The sequence below is a fragment of the Anolis sagrei genome, chromosome 2 (assembly GCF_037176765.1).
Source record: "Anolis sagrei isolate rAnoSag1 chromosome 2, rAnoSag1.mat, whole genome shotgun sequence".
Classification (NCBI taxonomy): domain Eukaryota; kingdom Metazoa; phylum Chordata; class Lepidosauria; order Squamata; family Dactyloidae; genus Anolis; species Anolis sagrei.
The window spans coordinates 254,185,296-254,210,175 of record NC_090022.1 but is presented as its reverse complement, the minus strand read 5'-3'; the positions used below and the strand labels follow the sequence as shown (position 1 = coordinate 254,210,175).

General features: G+C 38.4%; 1 protein-coding gene across 8 annotated transcripts in view; it reads right to left on the bottom strand.

Annotated features, from left to right (window-relative positions):
• The window catches only part of ARB2A (ARB2 cotranscriptional regulator A), a 237,773-nt gene that overhangs the window by 171,727 nt on the left and 41,166 nt on the right, over positions 1–24,880 (bottom strand). The window lies entirely within an intron of this gene.

The window sequence follows — 24,880 nt, the reverse complement described above, 5'->3', positions numbered from 1 at the left end:
CATGCCAGTTTTCATGCTTTAATTCTGCTGCCCTGTGGTTCTTAGCTTTGACATTGAGATCTGCACGGCCACCAGAGATAATTATTTCAACCTTCAGGCCATCAGGCGCTCATTTTTGATCATGGATATGTAAGAGGGTTTTTTTCCAGGTTTGCAAGCTTGCCAAGCACACATTGAGATGGGTAAAATAAATGCAAACAAAACAATGTTTTCAGAGAAATGAAAAACACTGGACGTATAGATGTTTGGTTATAGGCTTATTTAAAATGACTCTATTAAATTTTATGAGCATGCACAGGATGACGGATGAATCTCAAATACAGTTTACCCTCATATTTTTTTAAAAATTGCCCATAATGTTGTGCAAATTTAACACAATCAATTAGTTTAAACAAATAAATCCCAAATTTTCATATTTTATGGTGATAACAGAGAAAATTGAAATATGCACCAATTCAACTATAATACTTTGGTGTTGTTCTGTACTATAAATAGAATGGCTTGCCGGATACAAATGTAACAGCATCCATCAGATTATAGATCTATAATTTACTGGAATATGCAGCCTAGACAGACATGAAAACAACTCTTTCATATCAGCAAAATCAAGGATCAATTAATATTTCTAATACACTGAAAAAAGGTAGTAATTCAGCATAATTTATTTTTTAAAACTAGATCTGAAACTGTAATAAGAAATTTAGAATAATTTATAAAATTCCTTTACCTTCAATCTGAGAGGGCTTTACAAATATTTAGCTACACAACTTCAATTTAATTATTCCACAGTCATTCTATTGGGGTTATTGGGGCAAGTCTTAATAAAGTTCTCAGTGGATTGTTGAAGCCATGGGTCATAATCCTGTAGGTAATATATGCTAGCACAGTTCTGTTATGCGAGCATTAACATTTTTCAGTCATTGTGAAAGGAGGCATCTAGTACTTCCTTGCGACAGGCACTACAGCACAGCAGTGGGGTGGGGACATTAAGCTCCCATATCTCTTGGACATTCGGGAGAGCAACAGCTGTTATTCATAACTACAGTTGAATGGTACATAGGAGACAACTGCTCCCCCAATCACTGGCTGGCCACAGAGATGTGCACTAGCATTGTTACACTGTGGTGTTTGGCTACCAACAGGAAATACAATGGTGAGATTTACACTCCACCAGCCATACTGTTGCATCTCAGCCAAAGAACCCATGTCATTTGTCTTCATTCACATTAGAACATTGTAAGAGAGCTATGAAAAAGATTGTACTAATGCTACAATGCTACTTTTTCAATTATTTGTGCTAAAAATAGAAGAGTAAGTTACCTATTTGTTATTTATAGAATCATAGAATCATAGAATCAAAGAGTTAGAAGAGACCTCATGGGCCATCCAGTCCAACCCCCTGCCAAGAAGCAGGAATATTGCATTCAAATCACCCCTGACAGATGGCCATCCAGCCTCTGCTTAAAAGCTTCCAAAGAAGGAGCCTCCACCACACTCCAGGGCAGAGAGTTCCACTGCTGAACGGCTCTCACAGTCAGGAAGTTCTTCCTCATGTTCAGATGGAATCTCCTCTCTTGTAGTTTGAAGCCATTGTTCCGCGTCCTAGTCTCCAAGGAAGCAGAAAACAAGCTTGCTCCCTCCTCCCTGTGGCTTCCTCTCACATATTTATACATTTAGAAATAAACACTGCCAGATCCTTATTAATAGTTTCGGAGTTAGCACATCAACCAACATTAAAGACCATTCAATTTACTTAACTCATAAATTCTCATATTTAAAGGTGGGTGCCATCACCGCTACAATCTCAAGATATAAAGCAGGAATAAGGAAAGTACAGCCAATAGGCTGTGTGGGACATTAAGCCTGTTTTTGAAGCTTCTCCAAAGCTCTCACCCATCACCATTTTTCAAAACTTTGTTTTGCCCACCTCGTAGCTGACAGAAATTAGAATTACAATTGAACATTTCACTATGTTTGGGAGACTTGACAGGACTTACCTCAGAACAACATTTTTTAAATACATGACAGCTAGGAGCACAAAATGGCCCTCAAATGCAGCAAAATAGTCAGAACACCTCTCAGGCTTTGGGAGGGCTACCACTTCTGCACACTCTTTCTAAATAAATGACATGCTATCTTCTTACCAAAACCAAACCAACAATAACTGTCATACATTGTCTAAAACACTGCCTCTTAAACTATGGGTTCCAAACAAAAAATGGGGTCCCCTTAGATCAATTTTGGGGTCCTGAAAAATTGGGCATGAATAAAAGTTTTCTGAATGTCACCTAGTGGCTGCTTTAGACATTTAGACAAATCTGTTGTGCAGTGTTTCAAGTGGATTCTGCAGAAGATGCTTCATCTGTACTTCATAACACGGAAAAGCAGTCTCCTTAACAAGCCTTGCAAATGCTAGTTTGTGGTGATTAAATGTTTGATTTTTATACCTATTTTATATATCTATATACCCAGGATTGCATAAAAATTGCATGGGCCAAAAGCGGTCCTAATTAGAAATGTTTACGAAGTCTTGATCTAAACACAACCCACACCAGATACATAGAATCTAGTTTTTTCAGAAAACCAATGTTACTATGAATCAGAGAAGCTTTTCAAACAGAAAGGAGAGATTCAGTGAATCACTGCATCATTTGGGGATATTGTTCAGTTATTCAAATTTTCGCATTGCGGAGAGCAATGATTTCCTAAGAAAGAGAAGTAATAATAATAATAAATAATAAAACTATTTGAAGGCTGCCCTATCTCCCTGAAGGAACTCAGGGCAATTACCAACACATATGGCAAATATTCAATGCCTACAAAGAACATATAAACAAATTACATCAAAACAAAATATATCAAACAAAATACAAATAACCTAACTGTAAACTTAATACCAAATAAATTAACCAAAAATACAACTAAAATAAACCATAACCAATATAATCCTATAGTATAAATTAACATTTATAGGATAAAACTTTTAAAACATTTTAAAAGCTAAGACCTTGTTAAAAGGTGGGATAATTTCAACAGCTAACAGGCTGAAATCAAGTAAAATGGCTAATAGTATGCCATTGTCCATACACAAATGAAAATAATGCATTCAAGTATTCTGATTCTTGATTCCTCTTATGAAAAATATATATGCCTTAAAACATTAGTAACAGGAATTAGTTGAATTTAGCAGACAAAACTACCATTTAGGAATAGCAATGGCACGGCATCCTCAATGTTTACCAATAAAAAAATTTTAATTAGAAGACAAATTTTAATGTGCTTAAATCTGTACATATCAATTCCCATTGCAAAGGTACCATATTTGTAGAAAGAATCACAGTAATAAGAGAGTGACACATGGTTTGGTTACTAATGTCTCAGACATCTACTAGTGGGGAGGGCAGTAAAACAGCAAAATATTAGAATACTCTATTTCATAAACAGCAGTTATGTCTCAAATATCCCTTCTCAGCTCTTATTTTAACTCAAAGATAATCTGCCATCTTCATGATTCTAGGTGGAAAAAAGGCACTGGAGTAGAATCACAGATATAAAGGGTTTAGATTTAATTAACTACGATAGATTTATTTGCAACATTTCTACCCCACCTTTGTCACTCTGGAGGGGACTCAAGGCGGCTTTACATACAGGAACAATTCAATGCCCCAAAACACAATGTATACTTAAATAAATATTAAAATAAAATTTAAAAATACATTAAAACAATTAAAACATTTTAAAACAATATATTAAGAGTTAAACATGTAATCCATGGTGTAATCTGAGCTGTTCCAATGGCCATTGCACATTGTTCCAAGTCTATCTGTTGAACAAGTTCTTTAAAGGCTTGGTCACAAAGCCATGTTTTCACTCTCTTGCAGAAGGTCAGAAGGGAGGGGGAAGATCTAACATCGCTGGGGAGGGAGTTCCACAGTCGAGGGGCCACCACTGAGAAGGCCCCGTCTCTCATCTCTGCCAACTGCACCTGCGAGGGAGCTGAGATCGAGAGCAGGGCCTCCCCAGATGATCTTAAAATCCGTGGTGGTTCATAGAGGGAGATATGTTTGGACAGATAAGCTGGGCCAGAACCATTTAGAGCTTTATAAGTTAAAGCCAGTACTTTGAATTGTGCTCGGTAGCAGATTGGAAGCCAGTGGAGCTGACGTAACGGGGAGGTTGTATGCTCCCTGTATGCTGCTCTGGTGAGCAATCTGGCTGCCACCCATTGGACTATTTGTAGCTTCGGAACAGTCTTCAAAGGCAGCCCCACATAGAGAATGTTGCAGTAGTCTATTTGGGATGTAACCAGAACGTGGACTACCATGACCAAGTCTGACTTCCCAAGTTTTAATTGTGCGAATGCTTCTCTGGCTACCTCTGAAACCTGGCCTTATGAGAAAACGAAACGGTAGAATAGCAACTGTGGGAATGGAATGTAGCCAGTGGGGGGGGGGGGGATTGGACTAGAGAATTATATACAAGGGAGGTTGGCAGGAAACATTTAGAGCTGTCTTTCTTGTGGCTGTGGTAAGAGGGAAAAAAGCTGTATCCAAAGATTGCCCTTTGTGAGCGTTCTTCTGTTCCAAGAGCTTCCAGGTTCTGACATTAAGACAGCTCTCCTTTTCACACCTGTCTTGTACTGCCTGTATTTGTAGGGTGAGAGCACTATGTCTATGGAAGGGTTCGAGGACCTGCTAGAAACCGAGGGTGCAATGGGCTCGGAGATGAGCCCCCAAAAGGCTTTGGCTGCAGCACTCAAACTGGATCTATCTGGTGTGGATATTGAAGCTGGCGGCAGTCTCCTGATGACAGGGATGTCCCTAACCTCCACCCAAATACCAGAGAGAAGAGGGATGACAGTGTGATGAATGACCACCACTACCACTACCACTACCCCCACCCCAGCAGCAGGAGGAGAGCTGGGAGAGATCTCTTCAGAGACTAAAAGGTTGGAACGAAAAGCTGACTCCATGGAGAGAACGCTGCAAATCTTCTCTTTCCAGTTCAATGAAATGAGGAAGGAGGTGATAGCGTCATGGATGGCCATTGCAGAACAAAGAGATCAACGGCGACGCCAATTCCAGGGAGAAGTGGAGTCCCGGCCGTCAGGTCGAGTGATGTTTGCAGACACCGTGGAGGAGACAGAACAGAAGGGTGCCTCGGCTTTCCCAACGAGATTATCGGGGAGAAGCCAACTGCAAGAGACATCTGGGTGAGGGGAGTTACGAGTGAAGTTCAATGGAGACCCTCTCTTACTTCATAACAAACGGAATTGGTTAAATGGAGGAACCCAGAGGGTGCTCACCAATGCTTCCTCTTCATCCTGGAAAGAAGTGACAAGTGGAGTGCCGCAGGGTTCCGTCCTGGGCCCGGTCCTGTTCAACATCTTTATTAATGACTTAGATGAAGGGTTAGAAGGCAGGATCATCAAGTTTGCAGATGACACCAAATTGGGAGGGATAGCCAATACTCCAGAAGACAGGAGCAGGATACAAAACGATCTTGACAGATTAGAGAGATGGGCCAAAACTAACAAAATGAAGTTCAATGGGGACAAATGCAAGATACTCCACTTTGGCAGGAAAAACGAAATGCAAAGATATAGAATGGGGGACGCCTAGCTCGAGAGCAGTACGTGTGAAAAAGATCTTGGAGTCCTCGTGGACAACAAGTTAAACATGAGCCAACAATGTGATGTGGCGGCAAAAAAAGCCAATGGGATTTTGGCCTGCATCAATAGCAGCATAGTGTCTAGATCTAGGGAAGTAATGCTACCCCTATATTCCGCCTTGGTTAGACCACACCTGGAATACTGTGTCCAATTCTGGGCACCACAATTCAAGAGAGATATTGACAAGCTGGAATGTGTCCAGAGGAGGGCGACTAAAATGATCAAGGGTCTGGAGAACAAGCCCTATGAGGAGAGGCTAAAGGAGCCGGGCATGTTTAGCCTGAAGAAGGGAAGGATGAGAGGAGATATGATAGCCATGTATAAATATGCGAGAGGAAGCCACAGGTTGGCGGGAGCAAGCTTGTTTTCTGCTGCCCTGGACACTAGGACACGGAACAATGGCTTCAAACTACAAGAAAGAAGATTCCATCTGAATATTAGGAAGAACTTCTTGACTGTGAGAGCCGTTCAGCAGTGGAACTCTCTGTCCCGGAGTGTGGTGGAGGCTCCTTCTTTGGAAGTTTTTAAACAGAGGCTGGATGGCCATCTGTCAAGGGTGATTTGAATGCAATATTCCTGCTTCTTGGCAGGGAGTTGGACTGGATGGCCCATGAGGTCTCTTCCAACTCTATAATTCTATGTAAGACATTTTATGGAAGATTACAGGGAGTTTTTCCCTTCAGAAGGCGCAAGGGTTCAAGCTGTAGGGACCCACCTAAAAGGGCCAGTGGCTGACTGGTTAATACAAATGTATGACACTAGAGCCCGAGAACTAAGGCAACTGGATGATTTCCTGAGAGTGGAATGTGACAAGAAACAGGTATAGTGGCGACTGAGAGACAGAGGGCAAAAGCGACACCCAGCAGAAGTCCAGATGGAAGGAACACACCACTCTTCCACGAGAGGCCAGTCAGCCAGCAGAGAGAGGAAGGGGAAGTGTGAAACGTGTTTCACATGTGGCTGTGAGGGCCACAGAGCAACTCAGCAAAAAGAGGTTAAGTCCTCCTCCACGGAAGACTTCTCATGGAAGAAAAAGCATCTACAGCAACTGAGACAGCTTGGGCCCCAGTCCAACTACCAGCTGAAGGATGGGAGTTGGTGGTGGAAGAGGATGCTAACTGGTTGCCAGGAAACAACAAAGATCTGCTTTAGATACCCAGCGGCAGGTCAAATCTCCATAAGGCGAAGACATGTCAGTGAGTTTTAACTGTGATACTGTGCAGGTCAGGGTAGAATTACAAAACCCAGAGACTGGACTAAGGGTGAAAACAGAAGCCCTGCTAGACTGTGGGTGGACAAGATGTTTGATCACTGCATCTCTAGCTGACCAGTAGAAGCCCAACTTGTAAAAGCACCTGTGGCTTTTTCGCAGCTCAGTGGATCCACTGCCATTGGCCAGTAAAAGAAAAGACTAAGTTTTTGAGAATGAAGGTGGGGTACAGATGAGATCTATGGCATACCATAGATCTCATCTATGGCATCTCCAGCAAAGGATCACCGCCTTGTTGTGGCGCTGGAGCTTGAGCACCTCAATGATGTCATGAGCGAAACCGTGAAGGGCCACCCAAGACGGGACGGTCATGGCAGAGAGGTCAGACCAAGCGTGATACCTGGGGAAGGCAATGGCAAACCACCCCAGTATCCTTGCCAAGAAAACTAAATGGACCAGTACAACCAGAGATATGTCGGTATGCCATTGGAAGATGGGACTCCCAGGTCGGAAGATGGCCAAAATGCTACTGGGGAGGAGCAGAGGATAAGTTCAACTAGCCCCAGATGTGATGACGCAGCTAGCTCAAAGCCGAAAGGAAGGCTAGCGGCCGACGGTACTGGAGGTGAACGACGAATCCGATGCTCTAAAGATCAACACATCATAGGAACCTGGAATGTAAGATCTATGAGCTAGGGCAAATTGGATGTTGTTATTGGTGAGATGTCAAGACTAAAGATAGACATTCTGGGGGTCAGCGAACTGAAATGGACTGGAATGGGCCACTTCACATCAGATGACCACCAGATCTACTACTGCGGACAAGAGGAACATCGAAGAAATGGAGTAGCCTTCATAATTAATAAGAAATTCGCTAAAGCAGTGCTTGGATACAACCCAAAAAATGACAGAATGATCTCAATTCGAGTGCAAGGAAAGCCTTTCAACATCACCGTGATCCAAATATACGCCCCAACCACAGCTGCTGAAGAAGCAGAAGTAGATCAGTTCTATGAGGATCTGCAGGACCTACTGGATAATACACCAAAAAGAGACATGATTTTCATTACAGGAGACTGGAATGCTAAGGTGGGAAGTCAAATGACAACTGGGATCACAGGCAAGCATGGTCTGGGAGAACAAAATGAAGCGAGACGCAGGCTGATAGAATTTTGCCAGGAAAACTTGCTGTGTATAACAAACACTCTCTTCCAACAATCTAAAAGACGGCTTTATACATGGACCTCACCAGACGGTCAACACCGAAATCAGATTGACTACATTCTTTGCAGCCAAAGGTGGCGGACATCCATCCAGTCGGTGAAAACAAGACCTGGGGCTGACTGTAGCTCAGATCACGAACTTCTTATTGCTCAATTTAGAATAAAACTAAAGAGATCAGGGAAAATACACAGACCAGTTAGATATGATCTCACTAACATTCCTAGCGAATATACAGTGGAAGTGAAGAACAGATTTGAAGGACTAGATTTAGTAAACAGAGTCCCAGAAGAACTATGGACAGAAGTCCGAGACATTGTTCAGGAGGTGGCAACAAAGTACGTCTCAAAGAAAAAGAAAACCAAGAAGGCAAAATGGTTGTCTGCTGAGACACTGGAAGTAGCCCAAAAAGGAGGAAAGCAAAAGGAAACAGTGATAAGGGGAGATATGCCCAGTTAAATGCGCAATTCCAGAGGTTAGCCAGAAGAGATAAGGAACTATTTTTAAATAAGCAATGCATGGAAGTGGAAGAAAACAACAGAATAGGAAGGACACGAGACCTCTTCCAGAGAATTAGAAACATTGGAGGTAAATTTCAGGCAAAAATTGGTATGATAAGAAACAAAGATGGCAGGGACCTAACAGAAGCTGAAGAGATCAAGAGAAGGTGGCGAGACTATACAGAAGATCTGTATGGGAAAGATAATAATATCGAGGAGAGTTTTGACGGTGTGATGAATGAATTAGAACCAGACATCCTGAGGAGTGAGGTTGAATGGGCCTTAAGAAGCATTGCTAACAACAAGGCAGCAGGAGACAACGGGATCCCAGCTGAACTGTTTAAAATCTTAAAAGATGATGCCGTCAAGGTGATGCATGCCATATGCCAGGAAATATGGAAAACACAAGAATGGCCATCAGACTGGAAAAAATCAACTTATATCCCCATACCAAAGAAGGGAAATGCGAAAGACTGCTCCAACTTCCGTACAGTGGCCCTTATTTCTCATGCCAGTAAGGTAATGCTCAAGATCCTGCAAGGAAGACTCCAGCAATACATGGAGCGAGAGTTGCCAGATGTTCAAGCTGGGTTTAGAAAAGGCAGAGGAACGAGAGACCAGATTGCCAATATCTGCTGGATAATGGAGAAAGGCAGGGAGTTTCAGAAAAACAACTATTTCTGCTTCATTGACTATTCTAAAGCCTTTGACTGTGTGGATCATAATAAATTGTGGCAAGTTCTTGGTGGGATGGGCATCCCAAGCCACCTTGTCTCTCTCCTGAGGAATCTGTACAAGGACCAAGTAGCAACAGTAAGAACTGACCACGGAACAACAGACTGGTTCAAGATTGGGAAAAGCGTACGGCAAGGCTGCATACTCTCACCCAACCTTTTTAACTTGTATGCAGAACACATCATGCGATGTGCGGGGCTTGATGAATGCAAAGCTGGGGTGAAAATTGCTGGAAGAAACATTAACAACCTCAGATATGCAGATGACACCACTCTGATGGCCGAAAGCGAGGAGGAGCTGAGGAGCCTTCTAATCAAGGTGAAAGAAGAAAGCGCAAAAGCTGGGTTGCAGCTAAACATAAATAAAACCAAGATTATGGCAACAAGAATGATTGACAACTGGGAAATAGAGGGAGAAAATGTGGAGGCCGTGACAGACTTTGTATTTCTAGGTGCAAAGATTACTGCAGATGCAGACTGTAGCCAGGAAATCAGAAGACGTTTACTTCTTGGGAGGAGAGCAATGTCCAATCTCGATAAAATAGTAAAGAGTAGAGACATCAGACTGGCAACAAAGATCCGCCTAGTCAAAGCCATGGTATTCCCTGTAGTAACCTACGGATGTGAAAGCTGGACCTTAGGGAAGGCTGAGCGAAGGAAGATAGATGCTTTTGAGCTGTGGTGTTGGAGGAAAGTTCTGAGAGTGCCTTGGACTGTGAGAAGATCCAACCAGTCCATCCTCCAGGAAATAAAGCCCGACTGCTCATTGGAGGGAAGGATACTAGAGACAAAGTTGAAGTACTTTGGCCACATCATGAGGAGACAGGAAAGCCTAGAGAAGACAATTATGCTGGGGAAAGTGGAAGGCAAAAGGAAGAGGGGCCGACCAAGGGCAAGATGGATGGATGGCATTCTTGAAGTGACTGGACTGACCTTGAAGGAGATGGGGGTGGTGACGGCCGACAGGGAGCTCTGGCGTGGGCTGGTCCATGAGGTCACGAAGAGTCGGAGACGACTGAACGAATGAACAACAACATGGCATACCAGCCAATTATCTTAGGGATTCCCTGGCTAAGGTGGCAGAACCCCCTGACTGATTGGAAAACTGAGACTTTTACCTTCCATGATACAGTTTTAAGGGGGCACTATGGCCAACCCAATTTATGGAAATGTAGTGGCTGCCACGTTCTGACACACTTCATCTCTTTTATGTTGTTTTTCAGTATTTTGCTTCCATCAGTTTTTTATTTGTACTTGGTCATGTAATGTGTTCTCCTGCTGGTCATAGGGCATCCCTTGTTTTCTCTTGGTTCAAACTTCCCTCCATATGAACTCACTCTTTGAAGTCAAGCAATTCAAATGAAAAGGAGGTAAATTGCCAGTAATCTGTCCTATGCTCCAATCAGTAAGTGCCCCAGGAATCATGTGGTTAGAATACAAGTATTGTCTAGTAGTTAATTTTGTCCAATTAATTCACAAGATACACAGCAGAACGAAGAGAGAAGCAAATAAGTGATCACAATCTGGTCCAGGGGTTTATTCCGCAAGTCGGTAGTCCAGGTAAACAGCCAGCAAAGAAGGAAAATAAGGCTGTAAGCCATAGCCAGTTCAAGGTCAAGAAGCTACGAATACTGAAGACAACTGCTAGTTATCATTATGGCACAAGAAGGGGGATCAATTGAGAAATGGTTGTGTGCTAAATCTGAAAATGCATAATAGCTAATACTCTAAGCCATATACTAGCATAAGGATTAGCTATTGTGCAATATCTTTAGACTATAGTCAATTCAAGGTGATGAATCCATGAATGCTGAAAACTACTGCCAGGAGAGTTGAAAGCAACAAACAATTTGAGTCTATGGTATGCTTCCCCGGGAAGTTGACTACAGAGTCGTGCTAGAGGACCTAGAGATTTTGAGAGAGATGTTCTCTCAGGAAAAAAAAATAGATTGTTCTTTATTTGAAGTTTTTCATTTTCACAGGGCTGCTTTGTTAATGACCCCAGTGGAGAGCTGATTGTATTCCCTGGTTATCTCTTGATAGGTATGCCAACCAGTAGGATTACATGGGATGTAATGATAGAAGAAAACAGTGTTTCCCATTCTGTGCATTACAATAAATATGGCTTTTTCGACAAGGATATAAGCTAATAAAATTTGAACTAGACTACCAAGATAAGTGACCCTAGAAATCTATACTAAAAATATATTATGGCACAAAGAGGATCAATTGAGAAATTGTTGTGTGCTAACTCTGAAAATCTGCAATAGTTAATGTTCTAAAGCCATCTATTAGCACAAGCACATCTCTGGAAACAAGTTAATGATTCTCAACTATAATTGAATACTTGCGAATCAAAATATTAAGTTGATCTTTCACATGAAAAACTGCAGACATTCTGAAACACAGCATGACACAATATATTACATACATGATGCTTTTTAAAAAATTAAAAAACTGCTTTGTTAATATTCTACTATAGCACTTAGCATACATTGAAACTGAAAGATCCCCTGACATTGTTTGTTACATTGTGCTGCTAGAAAGTAGCAAAAAAATAATAATACAAAAATACTGAACTTTGTACTTGAAAATAATTTCTTAGCCATGTGTTCATTTGAATTACAGTCTTCCTCTATCCCATTAGACCCAATACACACTGCAGTATACTGGGTGGTCTGTCTCCTATCAGGCTTCAATGAGATTTTTTTCCTTTTTCTCAGTCTCTTGGTAGCCTTCAAGGGGAATTCCTATCAACTGCGTTCTTCCTTGCATTTGACAACTTTATTAACTTAAAAAGATAGTAGTTTCTGTGTCTTCACAGAACAAATACTGTTCTGCAAACACAGGAATAGTTCCACAAAAACAAAATATTTTATACTCAATAATAAGATTGAAATAAAAAAGTCCACATTATGTGCAGGTCAGGGTTGATTTTCATGTTTTGACTCAAAAAATCAATTCCAGATTGATTTTTTTGTATATATCATTATTGTCTGAGGATTAATTGATGAATTTTTCATTTAAGGAGACAGGTGAAGTAGACTCTAAGGCACACAGTGAGAAGAATTCTAAACGGGGGTCTACTTCATGGCAAAAAACTCCAAAAAGTCACTATATTTTAATTAGAATTAACTTGTATCTAAACATTTCAAAACGTATCAACAACTTTCTAGTAACCAATATCCTAAAATGAAGTGGTGACATCTGATCAGAATGATCAGACTATTAGCTTTGAAACACTTCTTGATATAAAGATATTTTAAAATTGGGCATTAGTTATCAATAAAACATTTTTAATCTCTATTTAAAGCATGTTGAACTTGCATTACTGTATTTTTAAAAAATAAAAAACTTTACTTATAACAGAAATGTAGGCAATGGGTGAGACAAGACTATGTTTATAATGTTGCTGTTGTTGTGTGATTCAAGTTATTTCCAACCTATGATGATCCTAAAGCAAGAATAAAATTGTTTGAAGGTGGGGGCAATTTGCCTTCACTTCCTCTGAGACTGGATGTTGTATCTCAGGCTAAGAGATAGCACTGGAAGTGTGTGACTTGGCTAATGTCATCCAGTAGCTTTCCATGACTGGGAGAGGGGGGTTCAAACTCCGGCCTTCAGAGTCATAGTCCTGGACCCAAACCACAAAATCATATTTGCTCTCAAAACATAAGACGATACCTCTACCTGTGCTGGGTTATATGATGGGAATACTACCAAGCAGATTTCAATTGTATTGCACTAAGCTTTACGAACCTTCTTTGGTTTGGGAATAAGTAGTACAGGCTGAGAATCAAGTGTTGGGAATCAAGTGTTGGGAAGGACCAGATGACTGTCTATTGCTGTTGCCCACCTTTCCTTTTATAAACCAACTTTGGAGTGTGGCTGAAGGGCAACAGAGCTTGAATTAAAGCAGGGGTTCTCAACTTGTGGGTCCCGAGATGCTTTGGCCTTCAACTCCCAGAAATCCTAACAAAGATGATGATAATTATTTGCATAATTCACTTTAACTCTAATGAAGTCTTACTAAACTATCACAAATTTAACATAAACATTTTCACAAGCATGTTCACAACTTTAATCTATGGCTAGATATAGATTAATTGACTTTGTTTGTGTTGAGCTAATAGTAGGACACAGAAATAAGTCCATTAATCTTATCTCTCTTTGCTATTGGACAGCTCCCTTGCAGTTCAGAACAGTTCTAGACTTATTACCTACTTGCAAATTTTGATGTGACTTTGGGTATATAGGTATATAAAACACGTATATAAATCAAATATTTACTGATAATCAATCCTATAGAAATTTACTTTAAAACAATTTTAGTATATATATAATTTTATCATTTATTAAAGTCAAAAACAAATTTGCATAATGAGATGGATATGCTTGTTTATTTTTAGAAGAATTAAATCTTGGGTGAATGTTTGCTACTGCAGGATGGAGAGTATATTCAATGTTCTTCAGAGTAGTTTGATATTTTGATTTTATAATTGTCAACGCTGAGAATGCCATTTCACATAAATACATAATAAAAACACAATAGAAGTATGTTTAGGGCTATTTCAGAAACTGTTGGAAATTCTGTTCTAATACCAAGCAAAAATTCATTTAGTAACTTTTTCAGAATTTAAACCTCTGTTGCTTGATAACTAGGCAAACTCTTCTTGAACTTTTGATGGCAGATGAGTGATGTTTTGAATGCAATAAAGCATAGTTTATGAAATTAGTTTTTCAGAATCAAAATCTGAAACTGAAATGATAGCCATCAAGCAAAATTAGAATTCGCAAGACTTGCTGAACAAAGCTGGCATATTTTCCCTTTTTATGAAGTACAGCCAAAGCATTTGCGACAGAGTACACTGTGAACAATGCACATTGTTGTTAACAGATTCATATAAATTTCTAAAACAGCTACAAGTTTGTATTCAGAAACTTTTTATTATTGCTAATTTTGCACCCCCAACATTTAGTTAGATGACCCATTTCCCAAAATATAAGGTGCAACTATATTACATTGTAAATTCAAGTGAATAACTTATTTCACTTTTGTTATGTGACTTTTTTGTAACATTTCCATTCTGCAAATGTAGTTTCACTCAGTAATTAAACGAGGCACCACATGGATCAAATACTGGCATGTGCTGAGTGACTAATGCTATTCAACAACAACAAAAAACCATCCGTTTTTTAAAAAAAAAAATTGGGGAAAAAAAGGAAAATAGCATATCACTTTAAAAAATCTAACCACAACATCAACTGACCCCTTCATTGATCTTTATTTTGTGTTGAAAATTTCTATTTAGAAATTATACGCTAAGAATAAAGACAGCACACATTATCCTATATTCACGCTGAACAACACAGTTCACCTTCCTCTGCCATGTAGAGAAAAATGCAGTTTTCTACTACTGCATGACAACATGCACAAGGTAACAGCACTAGGCCATATGACTCCATTCCAGGTTTTAAAGCTTGCTGAAGGATGGCAGAGAAAAAGTTTTGTATTCCTACCCATTTCTTGGAATTTATTAACAGCACTGCCACAGTGCCCAACCTGGGCAAGCAACACCATACTAATTACATGCTTTATTTGCATCGAACTGAAATAAAACAAGAGCCTGATGCAAGTATACACATACAAAGTCTTTCCTCCCCTCCTTCTGCTACTGCTGACATTCTTTCTTTTCTAGAGGCAGTCTTTCCTTTCCATGGACACACCAAAAGAAGAGGGAAACCGCCATACACGCTTTTAAAAAGTGGCAGTCTTCTTCCTCTCAATAACACACACCTACAATATCAGCAGCTTTATAACAACAGTTGTTTGGGAAAGTGACCCCTGAGGCCACCAGCCTGATCTGCATCAACAACAAAACTCTATTGGCAGCTTTTGGCTTTAGTTCAGACAGATCCTGCCTAAAACTCCCACCCAAATGTCTCAGGAATCCTTCCTGAGACAAGCCCTGACTGTCCATCTTAGAAACACCGCCCTCACTCAACAAGGAGCAAAATCAGGGTAAGATCAAATTAATTGTGACAACACAGGAACTAGAAGGGCCAGATGGCAATGGATTAAAAAAATCATTTGGCCCATTTGTTGAAAAACCTTGCCTTTTGGCTTATACTATTCTTTTTCAAGGCCAGCTGCAATATAGGCAAACATGATTGATATTTTAGCAATTTCATGCCACAGATTAATCATATGGTTACCATTTGTTGATTCTGTTACTACTATAATTTGTGGTAAAAATAATTGTGTTCTGTGCACATAATGCTTGCATTTTCTTTTTTCCAGAAAAGAAAAAATTGCAAAAAAACAAAACCCCGCAAACAAATCTTTCTTCCTGCTTTAATAAAATGCCTTCACCAAGATACAATATTTTGTATTCTTGAATATTCCGTTTAAAAAAAACCTTCCCAGCTACAGTGGTTCTATACACCTTAAATATGATACTAGGGAAGTCAACTCCAGAGGCTAAAAAAAATAAGTACCAGTTAGTAATAGGTGTAAAATTCACCCAGTCCTCTCCACAATAAAGGGCAATGGAGCTGACAAGGTTGACATCAGGAGACTCATCACTAAGTAATGCACTAACAGCTGAATGGTAGAAGTTTCCCTCACTATCGCATGACTGTCAGAGAGTACAATAAAAATGTTACAAAGGTCAAAGTATGGAATTAGGTCTTTATGGCCTGAAGTAGAAACAATAGAAAGGGGTACAAAGCCCAGAATTAGCATATCTTTTATAAATGATAATAATAATAATTTAAAGAACAGAGGAATGAGAGGGACTTTCAAATAAAAAATAGCTTCAAACTGCATTAAATGGTTAGTGTAGATGGGGCCTAAGTTCTTCTATTTTGTCACTTTTTTTTGTTTAAGTAACTTCAAAGTATATAACAATTTCCAACATATCACATCTTTACTTTTTCTTTAAAATTAAAGATCAAGTGTAAAGAATGAAGTCACAGCAAGAAAAAGTCAGGCTCTTGAAAACTGGGGGTAAAAAAAGCTTTTGAATGTTTTTACAGTTTCACTAACAGAACAACATGGTATGTAATTGGTTATTGCATGCATTGAGACTATTTCAGAAATATTTACAAACTTTATACAGCAGTAATTTGATATCTTAGGTCTCGACAAACTTCATTTTACTTTTATTTAAGTATACAATTCATTGACCAATCATTTACATTCCCAAAACTAAAAAGTAATATTTTGAAAGGGGAAAGACGTTTTCAAGATCTAATCTAAACAACAGGGCTTAAATGTACCTGCTAATTTAAATTGGTTAAATGTTCTTGTCCTTTTTGGAAAATTGAAGAAATCTAAGACATCTCCAATATATTCATATAGTGTTCTTTGAGAACTCTACATACTTATATCAAGTTTACTTTTAAAGTAAAAGGAACTTCGAGCTTGACTATAGTGGCGCTATATATATTTAAACCAATGCAGCTCTTGGACATCCAGATGATGTCCAGGGACTTCCATCTGGTAAAATGAGGTAAATACCCCACATTAGGAAAATTCAGATAATGCTCTGGAGTTTTGATGATGTCCTGTACTCCAGGTTAATGTGGACAGATGGACCAGCTCTAACTTAAACCCACCTACTGTCCACATGGCCAGGCACTGCTATCCCCTCTTCCCAGCACAAGGAAAATCGACAAATCGGGTTAGTGAAGTTTCTGCTGTTGCAACAGCTGGCAAAGATCTCTGGAGAGCTCCTGATAATCTCAGGGCATCTTTGCAATAGTCAGATAAGAGGTAAGTTTCAACCAATATACAGTATGTAGTGAAATTCACTAACATCACATCTCAAGACTCTCAAAGGGCACCTGCAATTCTATATAACTTGGCTCCTTAGCCCAAAGTCCTACAGCTTTTTCGGGCATGTTCCTTGTTTTCTTGATAATCCCTCAGATTCTAGTACATCTTGTTTCAGTGATCATTGTGTTCCATTCCTTGAATTCCCTACATGCTACACTTTCTTTCTTGTCAAATGTCCAAGATATCTACAACACTTCTTTTTCTATATGGTTTGTGCACCATTTCAATTAAAGAAGCCTCCAAGGAATTTAAATATCTGAAACTATCAATGTCTGAATTGCAGGCCTTATGGGGGTAGAAACTTGTCAAACCTCTTCTTTGTAAATCTATGTACATGGATGGTAACAGATAAATAAGTAATAATTTCACTAACCACCAAAATTATAAGGAATCTGATTCATAGTTCCTACTGCATTATGATGGCCTTAGTAATGACTTCTCATAGGACTACACACTCAGAAAGCCAGTATTGTTTTTCTCTAGCCTCAGTGATAAACCCACTCTAGGGCTTGCCCTTTTAAAACACTGTCCAACATTTTCTCTTGATTTCACAGTTAGAATCCAGGGTAATTCTTCATAATTGTTAAATAAACCTTTAGCTAAAATGAAATATAGAAATTAAGGTACTAAAATGATATAAATCTCTGTGTCTCAAAATTGTGAGACTTCTACCTATTAAAAGTGATATTTGTGTAAACTGTTCATCAGCGTTTATCCCCCAACGACAATTGCACTTTCTCTAGATCAGGAGAGGGGGAGAGACATCAGCAACACAGATTAAATACTGCATATGTCCTTTAATTAGTCCTCTCTCGCTACTTCCATCCCTGGTTCTAAATTACATCATTTCCAAACTACGTGATCTACTTATCAAAGACTCATGGGAAATATATTGTGAGAGACATAAAACAAACAAGTCCAGCTGAACATTAAAATAATCATTATATGGAAATACTTTGGTTTAATATATCTATATGTACACATACACACATACACACACATAAAAAGTTGGCTGCTTAATCTAACAGGCACGAGAAACTAACATTTTCAAAGGATGTATAAGTCAAGATCAATATCCACTAATATATGAAATCCATTATTCTGACAAAGATAGGGAGTAAATGTTTTATTTAGCTTAGGACATTCATTGATATTTCATATGAAAGAAACACAAGTGAGCTGTTAAAAGTGCATGTCTAGATTCACTTAGAAGTTACTGAAAATTAAACATACAAACTTCAATATCAACAGAGTTGGTCAAAGCTGATATTCTGATTTTATTTTTGTCATCTGTTGATCTTTTCTATTCCAATTATTCTATATCTACTTATCTTCTTGTGATTATTTTACATTCCGTTTAAAATTTTGATTGTGCGTTTATAATGTGTTTTTCATTTATTGTAATTCCATGGCAAACCATTCAAGTCACCATTTTGGGTATCAAGATGTCACATATTTTTTAATGAATAAAATTTGGCACAAATGTTTTCAATATGTAATGCTCTTAGACTTTAGATCTCATACATGAGTAACATGGGAGATCCATATTTACTTTCATTGATTTTATTCATTCAGTTCATAAAGATGAAGTTAAAACTATAGCACTTACAGCAATCAGACATTTAAATAAACATGGAGGAGGAATGTATTCCCAGGCCATGTGAAAGAAGGAATGTATTCATCAGGGCAAGTGATGTAGGAAGATAGTGCTTAGGATGTGAAGCAAAAGACACAGCATGCAGGAAGCAGTTTTGCCTATCAAGAGGGAAAGAAACAACTGAACAATATTCTATAGAAAGCAAAAGGATAGGACACTGCAAATGCTGTGATCAGATTCCAAAGCAACCAAACAGAAATACCATATTATCAGAAAAGAAAGGTACGGGAAACAAAAAATCCGGTACCACCTGTAAATTCTAGTTCTAATGAAGGAAGGTTTACTCCTGCTGTTATTAAGGCAGGATCCACCTTCTTAATGAAGAAGACAGAAGCTCTCCCAGGGCCATTTGTGGAATTATCCAATACCACTGTGAACTCAGATAAGATCACAAATTCACTGAGCATTAGGAAGGAATTAACCAGATTGACCAGAACGTAAGGAGCCTCTTCCTTCTATTATCTAGTTCTCAGATATAAAGGAGGTATAACTCTGGCTGACACAAGTGGAATACCTCCCCAGCTGGATTTCACAGGTATGAAGAGTTTTTGTTTCTTGATTGAGAGGAGAAAAGCGTGGCTAAACATGGAGACAAAAGAAAAGTGATTGCCAGCAGATAACCAAGCCACATTTCCTTCTCCCCTCTCATTTTTGGTGTTTGTAGCCCTATGATTGATGCTAGAACTGAGATCTATGCTGAGATGAATGCCAAGAAAGTCACTTGCAAGAACTTCATCACAGACCTCTAACTCTAGACTCCTTTCCTCTTTGACAGTAACTAAAAATGCTCTATAAACTCTATTCACACAATGCTCTATAGACTCTATTCACACAGTCTAAGATAATATCAGTCATTTGCAGAACCTTTTTCAGACATAGGAACAAGAGAATCTTGAAGGCTCCCTGATGTATGATGTGGTCAGAATTACTGGACTTCTTCACAAGCAGAAGTGGCTTTTCAGGTGCTTCTTCCAACTTGTTCACTTCTAGGAGACTTTGTCGCATCCTCTTGAAGGCTTTGATGAAGAACAGCCCGGTTTGTAAAGTGTTACACTGTTCTCAGTCTACAATTTCATCCCCCTCTTTGCCCAACTCTGATCATACCAAGGGGGATCAAAAGGAAGAAGGGTAATGGATTTTTTTTCTATCTCTGACTTTGCCAGTGTTACAGGCTGAGTTCTAATTTGGTTTTTGCTTTGCAAAATTTAACCTCCAAAGTCTGAATATTAATGACATGTGTCTGTACAGAGTAAAAAGCCAATGCCTGTGTAAAAATACCAGCTTACCAGCTAAATGTGGGCATAAGCCAATCACCTAAAAACAAGGGAGTTTAACTAAAAACAGAGGAGGAGTCTGACAGAGATAATAGTAAGGTGACCAAAGTATTGAGAGGAAATAACTAAACCCCTCCCACACTGAATTGGTATGATTGCCTTTAAGCAGGCTGATGCGACTGGCTTCAATTAGACTGATGTAATCATCTGTTGGTAGACACCCAGTGATCGTCACCTAGTTGCCTTATATAGATGGCTAGTAAGATCTCATTTCTGATTGAAGATTTGATGGTATTAACAGGAATTAATTGGATCCATATTTGATTGGACACATAGTTGTTGGGGATAGTAAAAGAATTAGACTGTTTACACAGCCTTCAACATGGTCAGCCGCTACTGTCTGTGACAGCTTTTATGCTGCTGGTGTTCTTCCCAGCTTGTAAATATCCTTAAAATATAGAACCTCTGCTGTCAATGTTAAGGCTAGATGTTAAGTAGAACCTTCTTATCAGAATAAATAACTGCCTGTTATAGGAGTACATAATAGATGCTAAAATACATTCCCATGTCTCCATGTTTCATCCATCCATGTCATATGTATGTCTGATTCCTTTCATGAAATGTAAAGTGAATATGCAAGTTATGTGACCAGACAATGAAAACTTACTCCTCAAAGGAGTAATGTTTGTATGTATAATTTATTTTAATAAAATAGCAATAAAAACTATTAAGCTGTCTACTTATTCTCCCATCATGAATTTCCTATACTTAAGAATGCTTGCTAAATTGATGCTAATTCTGCTTATTTTAATTATACTTCTGATCACAAACTGGGAATCTAGGGAACCAAAAGATGACAACAGGAATCTCCAAAGAGATATATGTTAGCTGACAAAATAGTAAAGAACCCTCAGTCGTGCAGACTAAAGAGACAGAGGGACGAGGAATCATGCCTGTTTCAAAAGACCATCACTGTTCTTGGCCTATATGTACTAGTCTGAGAGAGGGTTAACTGATTGCTAGCACCCTACAGAGTAAAGGCTAGGAGTTCATCATCCTTTCCACTTTCATTGGATATTTTTGTTTCTCTCCTACCAACTCCAAAAGCCTGGAGGAGGAGGTTGGGCAAGAAGAGGAGTGATCTAGAGGTCCCTTGAGTGATCACTGGAAGACCAATTTTTGGTTCCAGTGAGACACTAGGCTGTGCTTTGTATGCCTTGAAGGTAAAAGTCATTCTTCTCCATGATATCATTTAGTAGATGTGGAAGATCCGGGTTAACTGACATCACATTTAGGACCATATGGCTCCAATACCAGCTCCCAGAGAAGGTCTTTCTCAAAACTTCCTTGGTGTTCCATACCCACCGTCCTCACTAGATTGCCGTAATTTGCCATCTTGCGTGGCATCTATGGATCTCTTCATTTTTTACCATCTCCACAGTATACTAGTAGATATCAAAATGTTTGCAAATTGCACATACTATATTTGCTCTCAAACAGTTTTTACATGAACATTGGTAAATTTCTATGCATTAAATCATTTCATAGAATTCACAGCATTTTTAAAATTACAATTCTCAAACTTCTCTGGTAGAAGCTATGTGCCAGATGATGCCATTTCACTCATGTCACTTCTATTTTTCCCCAAAGTTAACAGATGCTCTTTTTAAAAAATATATATTCAAAACTTGACCAAGCAGGATCACCTGGAAAACTGGAGATTTTCTGAAACACAAGAGGATCTCACTAAGCTATTGCAGTTGGAGAGTATTTGCTGTTTTAATAAGAGACTACGCCTTGTGACTGAATTTTATCACTGCCCTAGTGGTTTTGAAGGAATCATAACAGCATCAACATTTTAACTATTATGATAGTTTGTTATTATTGTTTAGGTTACATGCAATAGTGCTTTAGGCTACCTAATTATATATTTCCTCTACATTAACTGTTTTTCCCACACTAATTTTCAAAGAAAAAAACACACTGTTTTTTCTATTATAAATGTATTCTAAATAGCATACTTTTTCATACAATAAACACATAACAAATTGCATTGGAAGGTTGATAATGAAAAGGCAACACCATTTATTAATTTTGTGTAAGTTATCCTCAACCCTAGAGACTCCTTGGAGGGGAAAAACATGCCTGAATTTCACTATATAGTGCCACAGGCAGAAAGTGAGAGAAACTAAACAAGCACATCCTGAAGGGAGAGAAAATGCCTGCAGCTGCAAATGACCTACTACATACCTCACTGGAAATGTTTTGATGTTATAATTTGTTAATTTTAAGAAAAAAGGCTATTATCAACAATTACAGTTTGTTCTCATAGAGCTATTTAATTCTATAATGTTTTTGATAGGAAAAATGACATATTACTGTTCAAACAACTGACAGATTTTCAAAGAGCATGATTTTTGCATGAGAAGCTCTATGCCATTTTAAATACTTTTAGTGGGCAGGTGTGCAGTAAAACATTTAAAAAGTGACTTTGTATTCTAAAACTAATCTTCTATTCTGGGGCATAGCAGGTAAAAGAAAGGTACTCAGCCACATATTTAATGGTGTGAATTGGAAAGTGCTTGACTCCCTAATGAATTGGAATCTCTTTTAAATAATGACTCATTTTGAAGAAACAAACCAACACAGACAAATTTTCAAAATTTATATGATCAATCTGGATTAGAATGTAACCTATTGAAAATACCTAAACTAAAATATTTTTTAAAAAAACAGAACATTGTATTTTTTTAAAAAAGCCTAATTTTTCTAGAATATTCTGCAGTTAAGTCCCGTCCATGAATTTAGTCATACCACGCAGAAGATAGTAGGGAACACTTTCCTGTTTGAGATTCACATTCTCTGAAAAGTTATCTGGCCAGAACTAATATGAGCAGAAAACAGCAATTGGGGATAGGGGAATGGTGATGATCTCAAGATCACAAAATAATCACGTTTTCTTTCCCTCAGTCCCTTACACACAAATAAAGGCAGTCCCAGAGTTACAAACAATTGACTTAGATATGACTCATCGTTAAGGAATATGGAGCAAGGCAACAGGAAGTGAGAGAAATCTACTCACTTAGAAGGAAATTCATTCTTGAAAGAGCTATTATGTGGAAAAGGTGTCTCAACTGAAGCTTTACCACCAATCCTTGTTTCCATAACAAGCCATTTTTTTCAAAATCCAGCTATTACAGAGACAGAAAGTGAGGTGAAATCTTCTGAACAGAGGCACAGACAGAAAAAAACACCACAGGGGCATTATATATATGTGCGTGTGTGTGGCCGGAGTTACACTAAAACAATTTACTTGTTCCGCCAGTTGTACATACAAATTCAGCTAAAGAGCAATCTACAGAACCTATCTTGTTTGTACCTTGAGGACTGCCTGTATACTCATATATACAGATTTGGGTATCCCTTATTAAAATGCTTGAGACTAGAAGTTTAGGGGATTTCAATTATTTTTTTGGATTTTGGAATATTTATGTATATACCTTGAAGATACGACCCAAGTCTAAACTTGAAATTCATTTTTCTCTTTCATAAATACATTATACACATAGCCTGAGGGTAAGTTTATTCACATTATTTTAATAATTTTTGTGGATTAAACAAAATTAGGTTACACTGATTCACCAGAAAGTGAATACTGTTATGTCACCATCTCAGTCATCCATGTGGACAATTTCAGATTTTGGAATAGTTTGGATTTCTGGATAAAGGATAACAACTTGTACCCCAAAAGGATTCTCTTTTGGGGTCCTGGGAACAAACCCTAGTAGATATTAAAGATACTAAAGTATAGATTAAATGGTAACTGACAAAACAGTATGTCAGGCCACCACTGCAGCAACAACTGCAGGTCACCATTCCTTTCTTCCTCAAATGGACAGAACCTAAGTTACTCCACCAAAAAAAGGTACTAGGCTAGCAGATTGCAAGATCACCCAAGGATCTGAATTCCAGTTGTTAATTCTTTATACAAATCAGATGAAGTGCCTAATGACACAAATTCAAAACGAAATATACTTCTGAGTCAAAAGGGGGATGATGAATGGCACCATATAATTTTCTTAAATACAGTGTTAATTTTCTGAAAATAAACCTGATACACAGTGAGATAAGAGCATTAGATATCCCTAGTAATGTATCCACTTTAAGTAGATTAGCCTTATTCCAGATCTGAGTAATTTCTATCTGTCCAAATCAAGAGATATTTCAGCAATCAATGTAGACAAATTTGACTTAATCATCTGCATGATATACTGAGGAAACAGTATGTTTTAAAATTTAATGCTTCTGGACACCACTGAAATTGTTATTTGATCTTTAAAAAAAGATCCAAATGTAATATTAGCTCCAACAGGCATAGCCTTAGAAGACAGAGAAGATATGCCTCTTGTGTAGATGAAAACTCAGAAAACATTTTATTCATGATCATTACCCCTCTAGGAGAGAGGTAAAGATATGAATCCTTTAAAAAAATGCAATGGGAAATCAAATACCTATAGCAAGAATCCCATTACAATTCTCCCCAATATTTATGTTTAAACCAACACATCCAATGTTGGTCCTAGTTTCCTTTCTAAAAACTTGACACATATGTCATTTTTTCATTTAATGGAACATCCAACAACCGCCTGCAACATGTAATAAGATTTTTTTTCAGTATTTCTATTCTTTACCTATAACCATTTTTGACACGGATGATAATCAAAAGGAAACTCAACAAGGAGTGCAAACTGCTCTGAAAACTAATATTCAGGA